Source organism: Agelaius tricolor, unplaced genomic scaffold (genome assembly GCF_023055355.1).
Source record: "Agelaius tricolor isolate 1412-34295 unplaced genomic scaffold, bAgeTri1.0.p SCAF_67, whole genome shotgun sequence".
NCBI classification, from domain to species: Eukaryota; Metazoa; Chordata; class Aves; order Passeriformes; family Icteridae; genus Agelaius; species Agelaius tricolor.
In genome coordinates, this window is record NW_027269327.1 from 1,065,006 (window position 1) to 1,088,514 (window position 23,509).

The following is a 23,509-nucleotide window of genomic DNA, read 5'->3' on the forward strand; positions in this document are numbered from 1 at the left end:
CATCCCTCAGCCATGGCCCCATGCCTCAGCCATGGCCCTGTCCCTCAGCCATGGCCCCATCCCTCAGCCATGGCCCCTTCCCTCAGCCATGGCCCCATCCCTCAGCCATTGCCCCATCCCTCAGCCATGGCCCCATGCCTCAGCCATGGCCCCATGCCTCAGCCATGGCCCCTTCCCTCAGCCATGGCCCCATGCCTCAGCCATGGCCCCTTCCCTCAGCCATGGCCCCATCCCTCAGCAATTGCCCCTTCCCTCAGCCATGGCCCCATCCCTCAGCCATCGCCCCTTCCCTCAGCCATGGCCCCATGCCTCAGCCATGGCCCCATCCCTCAGCCATGGCCCCTTCCCTCAGCCATGGCCCCATCCCTCAGCCATTGCCCCATCCCTCATCCATGGCCCTGTGCCTCAGCCATGGCCCTGTGCCTCAGCCATTGCCTCGCAGGAGGTGGCGGGGTTGCTCCGTGTTCCAGCGCGGAGCAGGAATCCCGACGTCCGCGCCCAGCTTTTGGTGTCTCGCAGACAGCGTGGCTGCCATGGGAGGGTTAAAGGGAACAGCACGTGCTTTTAAATGTCAGTTTTTAAATAAGGTCGAGTGACTGACAGAACCACAGAGTCACAGAAGCGATGAGGTTGGAGAAACCTCTGAGGTCATCGAGTCCGACATGTGGTGACTTGACATTTTGGAATCAAAAAATGCAGTCCAACAAATTTCATAAAGAGTTTTCTCACTACCAAATATGCTCTTGAGTCTCCAGTTTGTAAATATTTCATTTACTTGCTTGCATAAATGCATCACAGAAGCTCTTCATCAAAACTTTATTTTATCGGTTTCTCTCCCCCTTTTCCACTATGCTGTTTTCTGATACAATATAAGCCTTGACCCAAAAGAACTTGATAAAATAAGAAGAAAAAATGTATTTCATGCCATGAAGATAGACAAAAGGAGCAGGAAGGAAATATCTAAACCTATGTCTTACGAAGATCTGTGATTATTTGCATCTCTTACAAACTGGTCCTTTAAATCTGAGTAGAAAAACGATAGGTTCAACTGATGTTACCTAAACATCAAACACCACCTTGTCAGCCAGACTGCCCACAAAACTCAGATTCATTACCCAGTGTGCTACAAGCCAATAATGCACACTCGAGAGATGTCGATTATTTATTTCACAGTTGCACAGGCCTGGGTGTTATTCCACAAATAAAGCACACAAACTATCAGAACTTTTATTTATATGTTATACACTATTTACACATTTCAGCAAAAGAATTAGTGTTCATTAGCCACAAGTTACATAGTTCCCTTATTAATTAGTATTTTATCTCCTATTGTTTAAAGATTCTCCTCCTCCTCATGTTGTTAGGCTGTGTGCTCACTCTTTATTTGAGTTGGTGGTTTCTTGGGTTGGTGTTTTGAGTCCGTGATCTTCCCCCTCTGGAATCACCTTTTACCCAGCTGGAACTGATGGCAGCACAGTTGCTGAGTTGTCTTTATTAGTTTCTTCCTTATCTTGGGGGTTCTGCCATATGTCCTTATGGCCCATAAATTCTGCATTCTCTGTGTGCGCTATCAGGGGTATGTCCTTCTACCCAAGCTTTGACCTCCCCCCAGGGCTGAGATCACTGAAGCATTTCCACCCCTAAACCTTAACAAGGTCATTCTACCAACAAGTAATTGGTTTTTCTAACACCTGGAGATCCCTTAGAGCTTGTTAGTGGTTCTCCCACCAATTAGATTCTTGTTGGTTAGGCTTGAAGGTATGCAAAGATCAAACGTTACAGCACATCCTTTCCTAAGGAAATTTTACATATTCCACATTTTGCAACAAGACCATGGCACTAAGTGCCACATTCAGTCTTTCCTTAAACACCTCTAGGGAGAGTGACTCCACCACCACCCTGGACAACCCATTCCAATGTCTAGTCACCCTTTCTATGAAGAAATTCTTCCTAATGTCCTTTTTAACTGAGACCTCATTAAAATGCAGAAGCTAAAAAGTGGTTAAAAAACAATATAGAAAACCAAAGCTTGAAGCTTATTGCTTGAAGAACACAGTTAGCACCTGATGTTCCAGTTTGGTTACTGAAGCTCCTTCATTTTCTCTGTATTTTGTGCCTGACAGAAACACACATCTCTTTAGAAAGAAGTTGTGCTGGTTCCCATGGTTCTCCTAAGCAGGATGTGGTAGGGGAAATGTTGAAGCTGGAATTTTTACAATTTGTACCCTCAAAGTGTCTAAGTTCATATCTGTGCTACTACAAATATTTCCAAAAATAAGGAAATTACTATTTCACCTGGAACCTGACTACCTTATATAATGGCAGGAGCAGAGATGAGCTCTGCATCCTGCTAGAACTGCTCTGAGTCAGGTGTTTGTGCAGTGTTTATTCCCTAACAGGACATACTTAAGAAATCTGCTATATCTCATTGCTGCGGTTAGTCAGCTGTGCCTCCCTAGGCATCTCACATTTTTAAATGACTGTCGCCCTGATTTTTTAAGATTTCTAAGCCTTCTGATGCTTACATTCTTGTAATGAACTTTCTCACACACTTTCTGTAAATAACTTTTTTTTTTCCATTCTTTTATGGAGGAGGAGAAATTTGATGGACTCTTGGTCTGTCCAGTGTCATTGGAGAGGTGGCACTGTCCCCCTCCAATCCACTGTCACTTTTGGAAATCTATAAATGTTGGAGTCAGAAATTAAAAAGCCCTTTTTACCTTGAAAAGAGCAGCACATCTGCATCGTGTTATTTTGTGTCCTATAGTGACAAATGCCATCTTGTACTTTTGGATCAAGTTGGTCATTTGTGAGTAGGTTAAAAAGTTAGGGAAGTTTGCAGGCCTCTGCGTTGGCACTTTGGTTCAGGAGATCGAACATACCTTTAAAAGCTGATTTGCCAAACTCCCTCACTTACTATGCATTGGTGCTCACTGTGGTCACACCACACATCAAATGGGTTCCTTTTCCAAATGAAACTCCCTGGCTGCTCCAGAGCTGCCATCACAGGAACAAATTACAGCTGCTAGACTGAAGTGAAAATCTCAAAGGTACCAGGTATTGGATTTTCAGCACCACATGTTTTGCTACAATTTTGCCACACTGTTCCACCAGGTCAGACATGGCGATAGTTTCTTCCCTTTCCATCTAGTTTTTCATAAGAAGCTAATCTACATTACAGGTACATTAAGTAAGTTTGCTGACCACACTAAACTGGAAGGAGCTGTCAACTCCCTTCAGGGCAGAGAGGCCCTGCAGAGAGACCTGGAGAAATCAGAGAAGTGGGCAATCACCAACTGTGTGGAGTTTAACAAGGCAAAGCACCAGATTCTGCCCTGGGGATTGGGCAGGCCTGGCTGTGTGTATAGACTGGGGAACGAGAGAGTAGCACTGTAGGAAGGGATCTGGGGTCCTGGTGGATGGCAGGCTGAATGTGGGCCAGCCAGGAAGGCCAGCTCTATCCTGGGGACATCAGCACAGGCAGGAAGGCCAGCTCTATCCTGGGGACATCAGCACAGCCGGGAGGGCCAGGCCTGTCCTGGGGCACAGCCAGGAGGGCCAGCCCTGTCCTGGGGACATCAGGCACAGCCAGGAGGGCCAGGCCTGTCCTGGGGACACCAGGCACAGCCAGGAGGGCCAGGCCTGTCCTGGGGCACAGCCAGGAGGGCCAGGCCTGTCCTGGGGACATCAGCACAGGCAGGAGGGCCAGGCCTGTCCTGGGGACATCAGCACAGCCAGGAGGGCCAGGCCTGTCCTGAGGACATCAGGCACATCCTCCCAGCTGGGCAAGGGAGGGATTGTCCCGCTCTGCTCTGAGCTGGAGCAGCCTCATCTCGAGTGCTGGGGCAGTTTTGGGTGTCACAATATGAGAAAGCCATGAAGCTGTGAGAGAGTGTCCAAAGGAAGGCCATAAGAATGGTGAAGGGTCTGGAGGGGAAGCCATGTGAGCAGGAGATGAGATTACTTGGTCTGTTCAGCCTGGACGAGACTGAGGGGAGACCTCACTGCAGTTAAAACTTCCTCGTGAGAGGACAGGACTCAAGGAAACAGCATGAAACTGAGTCAGGGGGGTTTGGGTTGGATGTCAGGAAAAGGTTCTTCACCCAGAGGGTGGTTGGGCACTGGAACAGTGCAGGGCAGTGGTCACAGCACCAAGCCTGGCAGAGTTCAGGAAGCATTTGGACAGTGCTCTCAGACACATGGTGTGATGTGACTGTGGTCACAAGGGTTTTCAGGATGAAGAAGAGACAAGAATGTTGACTCCATGATCAGAAGGCTTGATTTATTATTTTATGATATATGTTACATTAAGACTATACTAAAAAGAAATAGAGAGGAAAAGGTTTCTTCAGAAGCTAGCTAAGCTAAGAATAGACAAGAATGAATAACAAAGATCTGTGTCTCAGACAGAGCAAGAGCCAGCTCTGCCATGAGTGGTCAAGAAATCCAAACACCCACAGGAGACCAATCATGGGTCTACCTGTTGCATTCCACAGCAGCAGATAACCATTGTTTACTTTGGTTACTGAAACTGCAGCTTCTCACAAGGAAAAATCCTAAGAAAGGATTTTTCATGAAAGATGTCTGCGACAGTGTGACTCTTGGGGTGATCTGCCCAGGACCAGAAACTGAACTTGATGATCCTGATAGATCCCTTCCAATTCAGAACTCTATGATTCTATGATACTTATTTTACAAAGGCTGACTCTGCTATATGTAGCTCTCAATGTAAGGGAAGGTACCAAGTGTTTGTTAATACATTATAATCATTACTCAACAGAGTGACAGCCAGCATTACCATCATCTTTGCAGCTTTTGGTCATTTGTAGAGGGGTGTAACCAAGGGTCTGATTGTCATTTCATTTTTAGAATGCAAATTCAGTAGTGTTTGCTGAGTATAAAAGCAAAGAGATTTGAATTGATTAGTAACAAATTAAAAAAAAAAAAAAAGAGTGGGATACAGGATTCAGGAAAGAAATGTGAAAATCTGATTTTACTTGTCTGGATTACAATTCCTGATCTCACAAGCTGTACTTGTGTATCTGTCCATATGCCTTAATTTTCCCTTTCACTCTCCTACCTCTCAAAGCTAACAAAGACTTTTAAGTGTGGTACTAATTAAACAGATTAGGCTTGCTTAGTTATAGGCAAATCCAAAGGGACATGAAAAACCTAAATTAGGAAACTGGTTTTAGATAAGACCAGAATGCCAAATTTGAAGAAGGGTCTAACAGCTAATGAGTCAGACTCCTTCACAAATTTCATCCTGTACTTTTAAAAAATCCTATATCCATTCAGATTTCTACAGGTATGAGAGGATACCACCAATCTTGCAAACACTACTTAGTGGTGTGAACTAAGTGCTTCTCATGGAATTTTTTTTCCTACATAGCAATTCAGTACTACCCAATGAATTAGAATTAGTGCAAAATGCTAGCAAAGTGCTGCATTCCCTTAGCGTACAGAGGAAATCTAGCCAAGTCAGATGCTCCTACCTTACACCCCCTAAGTAGGATCTGATCCCCTGAAAGAAACAGAAGTGATGCAGAATGATAAAACACAGTTTCGCTCTACTCTTGCCCAAGCAGTTAGGAGCAGAAATAGATTTAACAGGCACTGCTCTGTCAGCAGCACCCAGGCTGATAGCAGCAAAAGCAGAAACAGCAGCTTCTTTGTGTCTGAGTGAAATTGTGCTCTCCCCCCTCCCGCCCCCGAGGGGCAAGGGGTCACTGATTGCATAGTCCTTGCTCCATTGCACACCCTCAGCTATTGTGGAGTCCCCTCAGAGAGCACAGGCTGAATGTGCCACACAGCCTTGTAACCGAGCCTTCTTTTTTATTCTTCTGGGAATTAAGATTCTCATTAAATGTAAAGCACCTGTTTGTTTGGGTCACTGTACATAACGTGTTGGGTGAGGACTCTATGAAATCTGCAGCAGAAATATGTAACTTACACTGGTACCTAGTGAAATATGATCATCTTTGTTACAATCTCCTAATCCTTGTAAAGGGATTTGCATGGTACAGGAAGATTTACAATGTAATGGATTACTATTTCATAATCTGGGCCAAGGGGAAGAAACTTCAAATATTTGCTGGGTTTTTTTACTGCATTTCAAACTTTTTTTCAGTTCTGGAAACACAACACTGGGGAGACTGTTGGAGGGTGTTCACACACAAAATATGGTATCCACATATCACTTGTTTCATCTGGATTTCCAAGCATGTGTAACTTTGTTCTCTACCTGCGTCACTTTTTTGTGGCTCCCGTGCTTGTCATAATTCAAAACCAAAGAAATATGTTAATGGAAATTGTGTTGGGAAAAAAAAGGTATTTTTTAACCAACTATTATTAAATGGCTATGACTTTACCCTGTGTAAAATATATTAGAAAAAAAATAGCAGATTTTTAAAGATTCATATTAACAAACCAAATTACTTCTTAGTTGTGTAGTCAGAGTTGTGTTTTTTAAATTTTAACCACTCAAGGTCACCAACAGAGCAGACAACAGATCACAGCTATGAAACTCAAAACTAAAGATAATTTTTCAAAAGCTTTTTTTATCCAGAAAGTCCAAACTGTCCAAAATTTTGCTTTATACTCCTTGGATACTAAAGGTGGCCTGTTACACATAAATGCCAAGAATGACGCTTCCAAAAGCAAATATATTCAATCCTCCCACCCCAGTTTGTTGCATTTTTTTGTTTCAATGATAAAAACTCTCTGTAGCCAGCAGTCTAAAAACAGATAGTGGCTTTTTCATTGAGCCTTTAAGATGTGTAGAGATGAACACAAAGCTGTCAAAGCTGTGTTTTTTCTCACAAAGCTGTCACTTCCACACATCACACAGCAATGAAAAACACAGCTCTAGAGGCCTTAGGTGCAACAGAACCAGGTGCAGAAACCTCACCTTTTGCAGAATGGTATCCCTGCAAGTAAAACATCAGAAATGACAGTTACCTCTTAACCCTTTATTGCCTTCACAGCCAAAGGCTGAATTCAGAACCTGTTAAAATAATAAAAGCTTGGAAAGAGTTAAATGAAGTATAAATCAGAACATGTGAGTGCCAGTTTGTATGCAGAGGGAATGAACTGTAGTCAAAAGGTATTTTTTATTCTTATAAGAAGGAAAAGTTAGTAGTATTGAAAGCAAAATTGCTATTCTGAATTTAAATAGTCAGTTTAAAAGTCTCATAAAATGATGACCATATTCCCCTTAGTATACTAAGATAACTGACTGAGGCAGTTTTATCTGGGCAAAGCCCATCTGACCATTTGTAGGGCTCACCCTCAAACCAGGCTTAGGCTTAAGATTGAGAGAGAAGTTAAGCCTAGATCTGGAGCTGAAGTGGGGCTGGAAAGGGCTGCCAAAGGAGAGTAGGGGCTGCAAAACAAAACTTTTCTCTGGACAGGGGCAGGTTTTGGGTTGTTGGGTTTTTGGTTTTGGGGTTTTTTGGGGGGGGAGTGGGTGGCAGGGAAGGGGTGTTATTTACTTGGGGAATTTGGGGTTGTTGTTGTTTAGTTTTTAACAAAAATTCACCCTGGAATTAGGTTTAGGGTTATATTACAAAGTGTGGGACTCAGTATGTTACACACACATTTATCCCTCTACAGAAGTGCCTCCATAAAATGTGCATTGTGGAGCAGCTTGAGGAAAATGGGATCATTTCAGATGCTACAGGTCACTGGAATCCAACTGAGATCTCTCCAAACAGGTAATGTTACAAAAATAATGAGATACTTAAAAAATCACTTAAAAAATCTTCAGGGTTACTTTGACTGTTTCTGTCCAAAGGGTAAAAGCAGATAAAAGAATTCATAAGCACGTTGAGGATAAACCATTGTTCACAGAGATAGCAGCTGTAAGCATCTCAAACTTTTCTGTCTCATAATATTTGTGTTTCTACGGGGAAAATGTCTGTTTTCTACAGGGAAAAAATACCTGAACTTAGAGTAAATGATTGTGCAGAAAAGCTACAAGAAAAATCCTATCCCAGTTTGAAGTAAAATGAAGCATTTACCTTAGATCACCTCTTTACAATGAAAATATATGATCTTTTTTCATCCACAGTAAGAAAACAAGCAAAGACAAGCTTTCAGTCAAACTTGCAGAACTGTGAGGGCTGTGCTTTAAAAACAACCCCCCAAAAGCAACTGTTTGGCCCTTAACTTTTTTTTATAGTATCTGCAAGGTGCTTAGTGTCACAAGAGTGGATGTCAGGCATTTAGCAAGCTTTGGAAGGAAATAAATAGATGAGTTACCTGGGGAAAAAAACCCTTCTTTTGCAGGGATGAGCATCTGCAAGGTTATGTCCACCAGAGCTGACCAAAGAGTGGAATCTCGATGTGTGCGAGAAAAAGAAAGGAGCAAATTGTTTGAGCTGGAAATTTATAAATCCCAAATGAAAGGAGCATTAGGATATGTGTGCATAGCTATGTAAGGAACCAGGTGCTCAGTGCCTGCATTTCCAAGGGCATAATAAGAACAGAAATGAAATGCAAGCAGAGGAAGACTGTGAAATTTTGTAGATTATGGGAGAATAGACTTGATAAGTATGCCTAACAGAAGTCAGGCATACTTATCAGGTCTATTACACATGCAGTGAAAATTATTTTCCTGAGTGTGCACTAGATCACAGCTGATCCCATTACCTCCATTTTGACAGATGTAACAAAAATACAAGAATTTATTTGCTCAGCTTCATTTTCCCTAAGTTGGGATTGCCTCAAAAGAATGAGGAACAACATTGATGATCATGGGCAGCAAAAACCACTTAGAATTCAGAGATAGAAGCATTCAGAAAGTAGACTCAGGCACAATACTACATATGTTTACCCTGCTTCTTCACAAAATTATTTTTAACTTTGCAACCAAGATGGAAGGAGGTGTTTATTCATCATGTTGCATTTAAAAGAAAAATTTTTGTGGTTAACTGGGATGAATTCAGTTCATTGCTTCCAGCAAAGGATGTACTATTTTACTTTCATTTCTATGTCTAGAAATCCAGAGTTACTTTTACAATGATTATGACAACACACAGATTTGGAATATTTCAAGAGTTCAGGACCTTGAAATATTTATTGCAACAGTTCAGTTATATCTTTGTAGAGGAAATATAAACACAGGATTTTTTTCATGTTTTCATACTATTGAAAAGACAGTTACCAGCTCTTGCTGTAAACTTCTAGTGAAAACTTTGCAGGAGAAGATATAAGGCAGCTTGCGAAAATTATTTTCTCAGAGACAATCTGGATACCTCAAAGATTTTTACACCCAGAGGTGTAAAGAATGTAGGGAGGAGGAAAAAGAATTTCTTACCCTGCGTGAAAAATGTAAGTAAACAATAGCAAAATGTAACTGTGCAATCAAAGCATTTTTAGAGCAGGTAAATTAAAATATTATGAGTCTAACAAGGAATCATTAGGTAGCATTAGGCTAGTGTTTCCATTTCTGTGCCAGTTTGTTTCAGGTTGTCTCAGTCTAGATTTTTGTTGACAAATTTAACCTCATTTTCAGTTCATTTCATTGAAAAAAAACACCTCCTAACATAAAAATGGAAATATCCTTCAGTAAAACTGCAAATTTTCCTGATAAATATTAATTCCTGCTTCTTTAAAAGGTGCTTATTTGAGGTATTATGAGTAGTAGCTGTGTGTTAAATCTCCCATTCTTTGTACCAGCTTCTTTAAAAAAAAATAAACCAGCCAATGAAAAGTGCCTAGACTGACGCTGTCTCCCTCGGTTAATCCAAGGCCAGCAGAGGGATAATTTGATTAAACTGAGACCCTAATTTATTTAGCTTTAGTTCTGGATCAACCTCTTCTTAATAGAGTGCTGTCGTCTCCAATTGTTTGATGAAAATTAAAGTGACATAAATACCATGGGACTTTTTCAATCTGATTAGTCAGCTAACTTGCATCAATACTACCCCAGCCATCAGGCGCTGGCGTCCTTCCTTTCACCAGCCTCACTAACAACTGACAAGTTCTCCTTGAAGCCTGGGCACCCACGCTGCCACTCAGACCCCCACACTTAACCCATCATCCCTCCTCAATGGGTCCTGTTTGACAAGGTGCCCACACCTTTTTTCCATTGCTGTTCATCAGACAAAGCTAAATATTGTTTTATTAGCAATCAATAGCCTGTTAATCCCAAACGATTTCACAAATCCACTGGGCTCTCAAGCTGATTAAAAACGTTTGGGTTGTTTTTTGGGGGGTTTTTTTGGTTTTTTTTTTAAGCTGCTAAATTTTAGATCTCTCCTCCCAGCCCTCACACTCTGATATGGCACATTGTAGCTGGTAAGCAAAGCCACAAAAGCAAAAGAGGCCTGTTGTTTTAATGTTGCCTTTAAGTAGACATTTGCAAACATTTCACAGTTTAAACATGAGCAAGCCTATGCCACCAAACTCTCAGCACATTTCCTGGCTCCTCCACTTTCAGTCCATCAGTTTGAAACATAAGAATACAAGAGCTCCTGAACCTTCCCTTTTCTTTTTACAGCAATATGGTAAAATTTTGCTTAGTCTGTGGGCTGGGGCACTAAGGAGTGAGAGAAGTAAGCTTCTTTGACTTCCAAGATATAAAATGCTATCAAAGCAGCTGTTGAGCCATGCTGAATTCAGCTCCAAGGCACAGACACAGGCTGGGATGTTACCTGTGAGTGCATGGTGGCTCACACACAGATCTGTGAGGCACAAGGGCAGCAGCATTACAAACACAGCTCCTCTAGGATTTACTCATCCTCACTGCCTGCCTGCCTTGCCCTGGGGAGGTTGGCTATGAGAGCTGGTAATCCAGTGGCACTTTACTCAGGTGGTGCAGGACAATTCAGGGCTGAGGCAGACAGGCAGTGTCCATAGGCACACACTGAGCCTCTGAAGCACCCAGGGACACAGTGCTGACTCGGTGAGCTGGCTTTGCAAGTTTGGGTTCAGTCTGGGCTTTACTCTTCTTCCCCCTGCTGAATTTTTCCTGTAGATGTGCTCCCTCTGCACCAACAAGGAAGGAAGGGCTGTGGGCAAGCTGATGCCTTGGCAATGTTGCACACAGCCTGCCTGAAACAAGTCTTGAAATGGGTGGTCTTGACTCTTCAGTACCAGGTAGTTAACTCTAGGAAAAGTTCTTGTTGACACTGAAGGAGTTAACTAAAAGTAAAAAATGAACTGACACACATTTTATGCTCTTTGTGCAGGAACTTAACATACCCAAGCTGTGTTTTAAGCAGAAGGGGAAAAGTTATTTCAGCTGATAAAATCCTCAGGAAAGTCTTTTGAAATAAAACATAGATTTCCTAAGTCATCAGCCTTGAGAACAGGGTCCTAGTTCTGAAACAGACTGCAGATGTGAAGTCTCAGAGGCAACATTTCAGATCAGGGACTTCCAAAAGTCAGCACAATTTACTGTGAGCATATCTACTTGGAGAGTAATGTTAAAATAGCTCTAAATTTGGCTGTTCAGTAATTGTTTCAAATGATTCTTCCATATAAGCTCAGGTCCTTTACAGGCTCTTCTCCAACTCTTCTTTCAGCAACTTCTTCTGTCAGGACATATATCTATCCTATCAAAAATACTCATCAAAACAGTGGAACATACAAACAAAAAACCCCCCAAAACACCTACTCATCATTTTCAAAAGAGGCTGACCTGTTAAATCTCAGACATTTTAAGTGGAACATGTAACTTTCTGCCAACCTAAATAAAGCAGTAACTGTGTATTACTCTCTCTTTGGCTAATGTGCATGACCCTGTTGCATTTGCCAGTGGTAAAAAAGAGCCAAAAATGTTGAAGAATGTTTTTCAATTTTGGATTTTTAACAATAAGAATTAACAGGAAACAATACAAAAATCAATACTTACTCAAGTAAGTATTTACTGTGGTTTGCAATTCCTCTCCAAATCCTCTATTTCTGAGGCCAGTGATGGTAACTTTAGAAAATGATTGTTGATTGAAGATCTGAACAACCCTACTGCTCTCAAATTCTAGGATAAAGCAACACGTTTTTCTTTTCAGGCTGGCTGTTCTGCACAGCAACTATCATGTAATTTTTTTAATTTTGAAGTTTTAATTATATCTGCAGATGTACTGTGCTATAGCCTGTGCTGTTTGAAGCAGAAAAAGAGTTTATTCCTTGTTTATAGGTTTATTTTTGTGTAATAACAGGAGAAAAATGCCATTGATACCTAATCTTCACCTAGGCATTCTGTAAAGATTAATTGAACATCTGTAAACACCTAGGGAATGAAACCTGAAGCCTTTTCTTTGACAGTGCAGTGAGAAACATACCATCTTCATAAAGAGGTGGTGAGGACTGGAAATCAGGAAGAGTTCTTGCTCTGTGGGCTCTGGGTGTGTCCTGACTGCAGCAGTCTCTGCCAGCCAGCTCAGACATGGAAAGGAGCCTGAAACTCCACACTCTTTTATTTACCACGGACAGAAAGATTTTCTGTTCTTGCTCAGAGTACTTGTGTTGAAAGTTCTGTAATGTTTTGCTTTTAATGCACTGCTTTTTATAGGAAAAACTAGTAAATTAATGAAATTACTCAGGAAAGCAGAAGATACACCTTTTCTGTCTAATCTATATTAGTGCAAGATCACAACCTCAACTGTGTGTCAAGTCTGCAGTGGCTTCATCTATCAAAGCATTTTGGTTTGTGTTGGAGCAGCACTGGAGGTTTGAAGTGATCCCATTTCTGTTTTGGCATTTGGAGCTGCAGACCCCTTTTGGTGGATGCACACTGGATTCTTTTCAGAAGAGAGTGAGCCAGAGTCTCCACTCCAGATGCACACCAGATTTGCCCTGCAGCTGAGCTGAGCATCTGAACTGCTTGTTTAGACTGCTTCAAACCAGGAGTGTGGTGCCCATAGTGAGCCCAGGGCACCTGACCAAATCTGATCTGGATTATAAAAGCCTTGATCTTAGAATCATAGAATGGTTTGTGTTAGAAGGGATCTTCAAAGATCATCTAGGCAAACCTGTCTGTAATGAGCAGGAGCACTAGACCAGGTTGCTCAGGGCCCCATCCAACCTGGCCTTGATGTTTCCAGGGATAGGGCACCTACAGCCTCTCCAGGCAACCTGTCCCAGTGTTCACCACCCCTATCACAAAACATTTCTTCATTTTACCTAGTCTCAATCTGCCCTCTTTTAATTTAAAACCATCACACTTTGTCCTATCACTACAGGCTCCAGTAAAAAGCCTGTCCCCATCTTTCTTATAAGGCCCCTTTAAATATAGAAAGACTGAACTTATTGTGCTGTAGACGTAAGAATTTCAGCATGTTTTGCTTCTGTTTATTGATCTGCTCCTAAGAAACCCTGTAAACATAATATTTTTTGCTGTCACATTGAGCAAGCTGTTGTTCCAGAGTTCTTCCCCACAGGACTAATCTCTGTGAATCATTACACATTTAGAGTAATTCCTCTAAAGTTTCACTTGGTGCTACAAGTCACCTGCCTCTGCAGACTGAGATTAGTGATGCTCATGCATTTTTACAAAGCTGAGGTCACCCAACTTGTTTACTGGAACTGGCAGCCAAATCCTACAGCTGAAAGTTGAGGCAGATGCTCAAGCAGCTGCTGTGCAAGTTACATGAGCAGCAAGGAGATTTCCTGCTTTGCTCAAGTCCCCCAAACCACTGGTTCATTTCTCTGGCAACATTCAGAGCACACTGGAGACAACAGTTATGCAGTTTTGCTATTAATTGATCAGACACGGGTTTGGGTAGTAATTACTTGCTTTAATGACCATATTTGCATGCTGAAATTCTGTCTTCTGAACTTCAAAGCCCCAGAACTGAATAACTGTCTGAGTAGCTGGAGACTAGAAATCTAGATCCAGATCCAGGGTAGAATTTGAGCCAACAGCCAATTTTCAAACTAATTCATCTGGATGCACAGTAGTTCAGTAAAATTTAGATTAAGTCTCAGTGGTCTATTTTGACTTCCAGTTTCCATGTTCAGAAATACCTGACAATAAATGATTCTTCTATCAATATTATTTTCATTTTTGTTCCCCAGAAGAAATCTGTGACTGCAAAAACATGAGAGAGTCTGTCTTCAAAAAACTTCAAAAAACTTCAAAAAATGTCAATTGCCACTTTTACGTTACCATTACAGTAAAGCTGGTACAACCCTACTAACCTAATACTTTGCTATGTTATCCCAAATCTGACCTCCCCAGGAGCTCTCCTGATTACCTCTCATCAGCCACAGTGGATAAAGTTGTGTTTGGTCTCCTGTTTCCTGCTTTCCTTGCCTGCATTCTTTATTTCTGTTCTGTTTGTGCAGGTGTCACTCCTTGCCCTTGAAGAACCAACTTGTTTTGAAGAGACATTACCAAAATACAGCAGCATATTAGAGGGAGGAAGGCTTTACCCAATATGTGGTGTAAGGTCCTTAAATGAGAAAGTTCAGGGAACCTCTGATTTTATAACCCCTGATTTGTATGAAGCACTCTCTAACAAACAACATCTTTCACAGAATCACAGAATGCTTTGGGTTGGGAGGGACCTTAACACTCATTCCAATCCCCCCTGGCATGGGCAGGAGCACCTTTATCTAGGCCAGATTGCTCAAAGTCTCAGACAATCTGGCCTTGGGTACTTCCAGCAATGGGGCAGCCACAGCTTCTCTGGGCAACCTGTGCCAGTGTAATTTTCTATGTATTTACATAGAATTTCCATTCTGCCTAATTGCTCTTGCAGGCCACTCTGGTTCCTTTGAAGCACTCTGACTCATTTTAAAATGAGCTGTTCTTATTCCTAGGCTTTCATTAGAAGATTGCTCCAGAGCCTGTTTTCCTAATGCTCAGGAACTATTTCATTTCTAGCATAGCTGTTGGATGGAGCTGCCTTGCTGGTGTGGAGCTGGGGGCAGGACCATTCACATGTATCACCTCTCCAGGAGCCTGCAAGCCCACTCTGCTGAAAGCAGAATGAGGGAGAGGAAGGGAAATGGTTTTAAAGAAAAAGGGATATAAGGAGAATGTTGCAGCTTGAATTGCTGCTAGTAAAGTCCAGACTAAAGAAGCAAAAAAGGCTTTTGCATAGTATCCATAGATGTTTAATTCAGCCATGCACTGAGATGTTCTCCTCACAGACACACACTCCCCCCACAGGTCCTGCTCTCTCCCCCAGGGGCCTCCTGGCTGACCTTGGTCTCCAGGCAGTATCAAGGTGAGACCCAATCAGGGAAAAGGGAGGGAGAGCCTCAGGAACACCTGTGTTCAGGCATAGGAACAGGGGAAGGAGCCAGTGGGGTGTAACTTAGGAGAAGCCCCTCCAGAGCCTCCACAGGAGAACATCTTTATGATGAGGGTAGTAAAACACTGGAACAGGTTGCCAAGAAACATTCCTGGAAACACTCAGGACCAGGCTGGATGGGACTTGGAGCAACCTGGTGCAGTGAAAAGTGTCCCTGCCTGTGGCAGGGGGTTGGACTAGCTGACCCCCACCCAGCCAGCCCACCTGGCCATATGACCTAGGGACACACAGTGCCACCCAGCAGCGCATGTGCCAGCCTCTGGGCTGTCCCTGTAGCTGTGCTTGACACAGCCAGTGCTGCTGGAGTGCCTTGGCTCAGCCCTGAGGCTGTGCTTGCCAGCTCCAGCAGCTCATGGCTGCGGGCACATCTGTGTGGCACAGCCTGGCTCTGTCATGAGCCCTTTGCTGCTTCCCAGAAATTGGTGAGTTGCCTAAGCCAGCATGTGGGGAGGTGATAGGAAATCACTGGGCAGCTTCCATCTGTGTTAGGAGCTTTGTAGTGCTGGAGGTGTCGTCAGTGATGGCTTTGGAATCTGATCAGCTACAAGATGGTCTCTTCAAAACTGCTGAAGTCCTTGCACAAGACTTCACTGCAGCCTGAACTGGCTGCCTGTAAAAGCAGAGCACCCTGCAAAACTTCCACAATGTTTAGGCAAGTAATGCATAGCTGGAAAAAACACTCCAAATTGCTTGGAATATCCACTTTTTCTGTATGTTCTGGGTGAACCTGAGAGCAAAATCTGCTCTGATTAGCCAAAATAAGTTCGATTCTGTGCTCTTCTAAGTAGGCGGGCGCAGGAATAGTTGCGTTCCTTTTGTTTCTCATTCGTGGCATTTAAACGAGACTCTGTCCCGGGAATGTCACAAAACTTCTCCCTTTTCCGCTGTGAACGCAGGAGGGCAGTGCAATTCCAGCTTGGATTCAAACATCTTTGGAGCATCAGATGGCCTTAAGCAAAGCTCAGCCCTAGGCCACGTAAAGCCTCCAGTTCCAATTAAAGGAGTTTCTAATCTTTTCTTCATTATTACATTTGGCAACTCACCTGTAGCTAGACTTGTAAAAATAAATTCTCTTCCCTATTTACATGAGCACCAAGTCTGTACTGCCAAAGGAGGTGGGGCAGAAGGGAAGGAAAAGAAGGGGGGAAGGAGGAGAAAAGGTGGGAAGAAAGGAGGGGAAGGGAAAGAAGGGGAGGAAAAAGGGGGAGTTTAAGATGGGGTTTAAGATTAAAATAAAATAAACGAAGTTGCTGTTGCATTTATCTGTACCACACATAAACAAGCTGCTGGACTCAAAGGCATCAAATTGTCTAGTCAGCAACACCTCTAAGAATAGCTAGAAATTGTACTTTCAGTATAAACAGTAGCTGCATGGTTTGAAAATGTGTGAAATAGGTAAAGGATATCTAAAAAAAAATACCTGCTAACTCTGGCAGATTTGGTCAGATTCCTTCTGGTGGGTCACAGCCTCTTCATTCAAATTTCCTCTGTGAAATGGATTTCCACTGCCACTGTAACTTTCACTGCATTCATTTCACAGTGGTTCTTCCAACCAGATTCCCTAGTGCAAAGGCATTTTGCCAAGTAAATGACTAACACCACCAAAACAAATTAATCACTGAAGTAAATGAGTGGTTTGGTGCAGTAAAGAGTGCCCTGTTTTGTGGAATAATTTGGTTTTTTACACTTATTTCCCCCCCACAACACATTGAAGCAAAGTCAGCTCTTTGGAGCAGAAGTCTGTAGTTCGCAAGATGCTGACTTTAACCAGGCTCTTACCTTGTGCAGAACCTCAGGTGTGGATCCCATCACAAACCACAGGGCTAAGAACCACTGAGAACATGCAGCCACATGAAGTTTTATCAGCATGTTTTATTCCATGCACAGCACACAAGATCACACAGAATCCTCTGCAGCCACATTGGCAGAGAAGATTTGGTGCTGCAATAGTTCTTTAACTGGGAAATACCCATTCTGTAGGTCATCCATTTGTGGCATTTGCTAGCCTTTTTCTCTTTGATCCTTTTGGTAGGTGATTTTGTTCCTTGGAGTTATAAGGAGATTGTAGAAATCATTGACTATATCTATAGTACTTGCAGGGAATGCCCTGACAAAGGAGAGGAATGATAAGGAGAACTCCATCTTATCAGAAGGCTAATGAATTACTTTTTTATGCTATATTACTCTATATTACATTACATCTAAACTGAATCTGCCAAGCACTCAGCTGCACTGAGTGACTGTGACTGTCAGTGACAGTCCCCACACACACCTGGACCCAATTGGGCAGTGAATCACAACACTCACACCAGAATCCAGTTACCAATTCCCTTCAGGTAAACAATCTTCCACAATGCATTCCACTTGTGAGCAACACAGGAGCAGCAAATGCAGCAAATGAGATAAGAATTGTTTTTCATTTCTCTGAAGTTCAGAGAATGTGAAACCCAGAATATTCTTGGGAAGAATTGTGCCACGCTTTTCTCTGTGAAGAGAAATGTGGTGACATATATCTGCGACCATTAGTTTATGCTATTGTTTTATGAATGTTTCTAGATAACATTTTAGGGAGAGTAAAAAATAGTACAAGACTTACTAGGAGAATATCACCTTTACAAACACCTAGTAAATAATAATAATAATAATAATAGTAGTAGTAGTAGCTTCTGACAAGAGAGGAGGTACCTTGCTTCTCTTTGTGGTTTCACATTCCTACTGCACTAACATATTCCCATATGAATGAAAACCTAATTCTTCTGAAAATTGAATCTGCAAAGAATGGATCAGCCAGGTTGGTGTCTGTGCTGTTTCAATAACAACAACCTGGTAAAGAGGAGAGGTGGGATGGTGCTGCTCAGGGCAGGGAGGGGACTGCTCTTATCAGCAACACCTTTGATTTGGATTGGTGTAAACCCGAGGCCATAACCTGAGAACAACTTCCATTGAGTTCAAGGGAGTCACAGCACTCTGAGAGCCCCTTTCCCTTCACTGTGGTCCCTTTCTCAAAAAGTCTTTCAAAAAAAGCTAAATCCATTTTTAAAAAGTTGAAAATATTGAGGTAACAACACACTGTATATACCTTGTTCTGAAAGGATTCCTTTCCAAGAAAGGTGTATGTGATGTAAAGAAGAAAAAAAATGGCTAAAAATCAAGTGGTAAAAAAAAAAAATCACAGCACAATCAGTAGCCTCAGGGAAGAAAAAAAGAAAATATGAGTGAAATTGAGAAGAAATTGACTTCAAAAAGAGATACATTACGAAACAACTAAAAACATTGCACAAGCCAATGCTTTGGAACTCAGCTGCACTGATAGAAAAATATGGAACAGCTCCCTCTGCTTTTCCTTTTGTAACAGGCTTGTCGTGGGCAAAACTGACAAAATAATCAAAACAGTCACTGGAAAATTATAAGCAAATTTTAGAATGAAGGGACCCCCAGAATATAAGTTGTTTGAAAGACTGACATTCTTCAGTGAGATGCTAGAAATTTAAATCAACATTCCTATCACTATTTGTGTTATTCACCACTGCAGTGTATGTTGCTAATTAATATTATCTGTGTAGTCACTTACATAGCCAATAACATTGCAATAAATGAGTTCTAACCTATAAAACCTGTAACAGGCTTTGAACTTAGATTAAAACCATCTTGTCAAAATGAAAAATTATACGAGAGCTTATACACAGCAAAAAACATTCACCAAACCATTTGAAATTCAGTTACAGCAGAATCTTATTTTTTCAGCAAATCAGGTTTTCTGTTTCCTCAGAGAAAAATAACAAGGTCTGAATTTTTCTTTGTTTTGTTTTGGTTTTGGTTTTGTTTTTTCCCAGATAGCAAGCATAAAACTGAAGAAAATGTAATCAGGTTCACAGAGAATCTTCATTAACATTGGTTTCAGTTGCAATCCTCTACTAAGGGATTTTCTATTCTTCTGTGGTGAAAAAATGATGTTTTCCCTATGCTGGCTTAGTTTTGGAAAACATTTGAAAAGTGGATTTTGGGCTGGATCATCCTTATGAAGTACCTACATTTATTGTGAGTATTTTTGTTATAGAAAACTCCACCTATTCATGGATTTAAATAGCAGAAATCTTCATGTGTGTGCAATGAGCAACCAGATATTGCAAATAATTATTTCCAAGAGGGTTATTGAATTGTATGAAGCATTCAGAAGTTAGATTAGTACTAAACTATAGGAAAGTATTTGAGCTTTTACAGAGAGCAGCTGAACCAAACTACACAAAAGCAGCTGAAAAGTACTTTGTACTTTTGGTTGGGATTTTCTTGGTCATTCTGTTACAGTAATAATAACATTTTAAATTCAAATTTGGAGAGTGAGTTGTTCCTTTTTTTTTCTATGAGAAGAAATATTAAATCTAAGGTTTGTCTCTATTTTACTAGCCTAATTCTGATTTCATTTGCAATCTCTGTGAAATACCTTCTGATTCACAAGAACACATCAGAAAAATTCAAACTTGCCTTTTTTTTAAAAAAAAAAAAAACACTCTTAGAAAGAGATTATTCAAAAGGACAGGATTGTACTTTTCTTTTAGGTTTTCAGGCAGAGCATTCCTGAAATATCTTCAGGAAGATGGTTGGACAACTGGGAAGGTTAGCAAATCACAAATGTCAAGAATATGAAAATAATGAGATCCTTGCATGGCAGACAAACTGTTTTGTAAACTAAGATTCTAGATGCATCTCCTGCCCAGCCACAGGACACGGCTGAGATAAAGGGATGACCGTCCAGAAATATGCCTCCAAATCCTATCATCCATTTCTCCATAATTGTTTCCAGCCACCAAAATGAAGAACAAACAAACAAAGCAATCTGACCTCGGCAGAAAAGACAGAGTGAACTGCAAACAAATGTGGAATTCCATCTCCCTGATCAGCATGCTCCAAATGCCCCCAGCAGCCCGCGCCGAGAGGAGCCCGGCCAGGCAGCTCTGCAAAAACACCCTTGGGACCACAAAACCCCTCCGCAGCGGCATGAAAGAAAGTGCCATATCCATTTCATTTCCATTCATCATTGTTAAGCTCCAAGTTTAGGAAAGTTTCATTGCCCATAAACGCTCTGATCATAAGCAGCTGCACATGATATCATTTAGAGCCTGGTTGCATAACCCGTATTTCCCCCGAGCTTTGTCCCTAAGCTGCTGCCTGACAGGCATCAGCCAGACCCAACTTGTTGTTTTAAAAAAGCCTCTGCAGCGTTTTTACGTTTAGCAGCTGAACCAAACTTCACAAAAGCAGCTGAAAAGAATTGGTAAAAGGTTAGGATAGATTGACTGTTTCCAAATTGGAATACTAATGATGATCTTTAATGAAGCCTGACAGTACAATCTGTTTCTTATTGTTCCCTAAGTGCTGGCTACTGATCATATTCACTGGCTTTAGGTGACAGGGATAGACAGGGACAAATGGGCCCCACTGGTGAGCAGGACTGTGCACAGCTGATCTTTCAACAAGGATTAAATTAATTAAAATGATTCTCCCATCAGAAGAATCAATCTTTTGATTTGTTATCATCGTAGTGGTTATTAATTTTGAATGATGTCTAATTGGTGCCACTACTGTTTGGGTCAGCTGGCTTAGTAATCTTCTTAGAAAGCAGTAAAGAATACATAATTTTAGTAGCTGTGTCAGGGAGCAGGGAGCTAAACAAGGAAAAAAAAATCCCTGACTTGATTTAATACCTCTCATAACGTGTAAGAACAATGGAAAAAGTAGGCAAAATACCTGCTAGACCCAACTGGTGAAAGCTGACTTTGCTTTATTAACTTAACTTCTTTAAGAAAAAAATTAAGGCACTTTCTCATAAGGATAATCTTAAATAAATGTTTTATGATGGCATTGCTAATAAGCACAATTGGAAATGCTTTATTCTCAGTGCAAAGACAAAACACTGAGGGCTGGAGAGGGCTCAGAGGAAAGCCCAGACTGATGGAGCAGGTCTGCACCAGACTGCAGAGGCAGAACTTGCACAGCTGGGTGGTATCTGGCCCAGCCATTTCTAGCTCCACAAACAATGTCTCCCTTTTCTTCTCACAAGTCTTTTGATGCCAATGTCCAAAGGAGTAGGATCTGGTCTCTTACTCAAATTTCTACGGTATTTAAGCCCTTTAAAACACCAGTGGGAGTTTAGGAGAGGTCATGGAAGCACCTGTAGGTCAAATAAAATTTCCTATCTGCCTGGGTTTGATATTTAGGCTGGGTGTGTTACCTCCACAGCTACAATAATGCCTAAACCATACCTGCAAAGTGGATGTGGGGCTGCTTCTTGTGCGTTTTTCAAATTGAAGTGACAGAGTAAGAGAAAATCCATTCTCTGTGCCTTAGAACAACAGACATGTCAGTGAGGTGAGGACAAAACTGGCCCTGGCAGAGCTGGGATAGTACAGAGCACATCCTCCTGTTCACTCCTGGAACATAAATATATGGCTGCATGGGTGATCTGCAGGAGGGATAAATCCTGAATCTTGCATATTCACACAATTAAAACCCCAGAGGTTTCTCCTGAAGTGATATCCAGGGCTCACTCAGATGAAAACAGGGACATAATTCTTGGGTTTTATTATTTGTCTTCTACACATAGGAAATTGTTTCTGCCTTACTTATCCATGACAATAAATACACAAAAGCAAGGAGGGGTTCATCTGGGAAGGCATCCATTCCATCAGTGGAATAAGTGTTTAGATGATTCACACCCATATAAGTTTACTCATTTGGGGGCTGAATGTATTACCTCCCTCTTCCCTGCAGCTGGCAGTGGGAGGTATCACTCCCTTTGCAAATCCACCATTTCACCCTCCCCTTCTCCTGCTACACTCTCCAGCCCCACAACTTGCTGTCTCATTGGAAAAGGAAATATGTTGCATGACAAATAACAGTGGTCCAATCCTGCTTTTTCATGGAGTGAGCTGTTCTCCTCTAAGAAATCATCACAATTGCTGTAATTTGTGTGCTTTAGCTAAAACCTCAGTTAGGCTGGAATAGTAGCACTTGAGTAAAAACTATTCCCACATGTTAGCTCTTTGGAGTCAACAGCAACACCATCAACCCAGGAGCATTCATCCACTACAACAAATGACAAACAGGTCTTTTACAATCTTACCTATATGTGGTAAGAAATTCTGGTTAACCCAATCTTGCTTACCAGCCCCACTTCCCACCAACTTACCTTCATAACTCAACTAGTAAAAAGAGATTTAAAAACTCTGTTTCTAATTCCTCATCCTACAGATGGTTGTCCTTTAGAAATCGTTCTATAGAAAAGCAAGATAAATCTCAACCAAATTACAAGTCATTATAACAATAAATAAAAAGCTTTTACATGATAGAGTGGAAATTGTCATTCAAGTTTGGGGCACTGGACCAATTTCATAGGTTAAAAACATTTATACTTGTTAGATGAAGGTTCTTTCCTTTTCTCTACATGCATTCCCCCTACTTGTTCTGCTGTGTTTGGTTAGGCTGGGCACACTCATCTTACTCAGCACCATTAATAATTGTTTAGACAAGGAGTTAAGTTACAGATCATAAAATTCAACTATTGCTCCTGGCCTCAGCACTGATTTGAGATAGATCTATCCATCTATGACTTTGGATAGATTACATTTCTGCTTTGTCTTGTTTGTTTGTTTGTTTGTTTGCTTGAATATCCTGTTCTGAAAAGTATTTTTAAGCAAATTAATCTAAACATCATTTCATGTGCTCCCATGAATACATTCTTTTAACCAATCACTCTATATTTTTTAATTATTCTTTTCAAAATGCATTTTAATATTGGATGGAACCAAAGGCTACTGACTAATATCCAGTGAGACAATACCAGCTCCTAAATGTCATCTCTAAGACTAGTATTCTAATAACCTTTTTTCATATCTGCAGTAAGAAGAGATAGACAGGTTAAAAGAATCTCAGTGAAATGTGCATTGAGAAATTTATTTCCACAACAAGAAGAGTGTGAGATTGAAAAAAAACTTAAAACATTTTGAAAACTACACAAAGCTATCATTGTTTGTTTAGTCTTTGAATCATGCTTGAAGCTCAAGTCTACTTATATTCTTTTTAGAGAAACAGCTGTTTTGATTGGGGTTTCAGAATTCTCCTGAATATGAACATGTGAGTTAGAGCAAGTACACTGAAGAAATCATTTCTAAATTCAGCTCTTCAAAATATGTGTTGCATTGCTAGCCAGTATTTCTTTCTCCAAAATATACCTAAATATAACACTT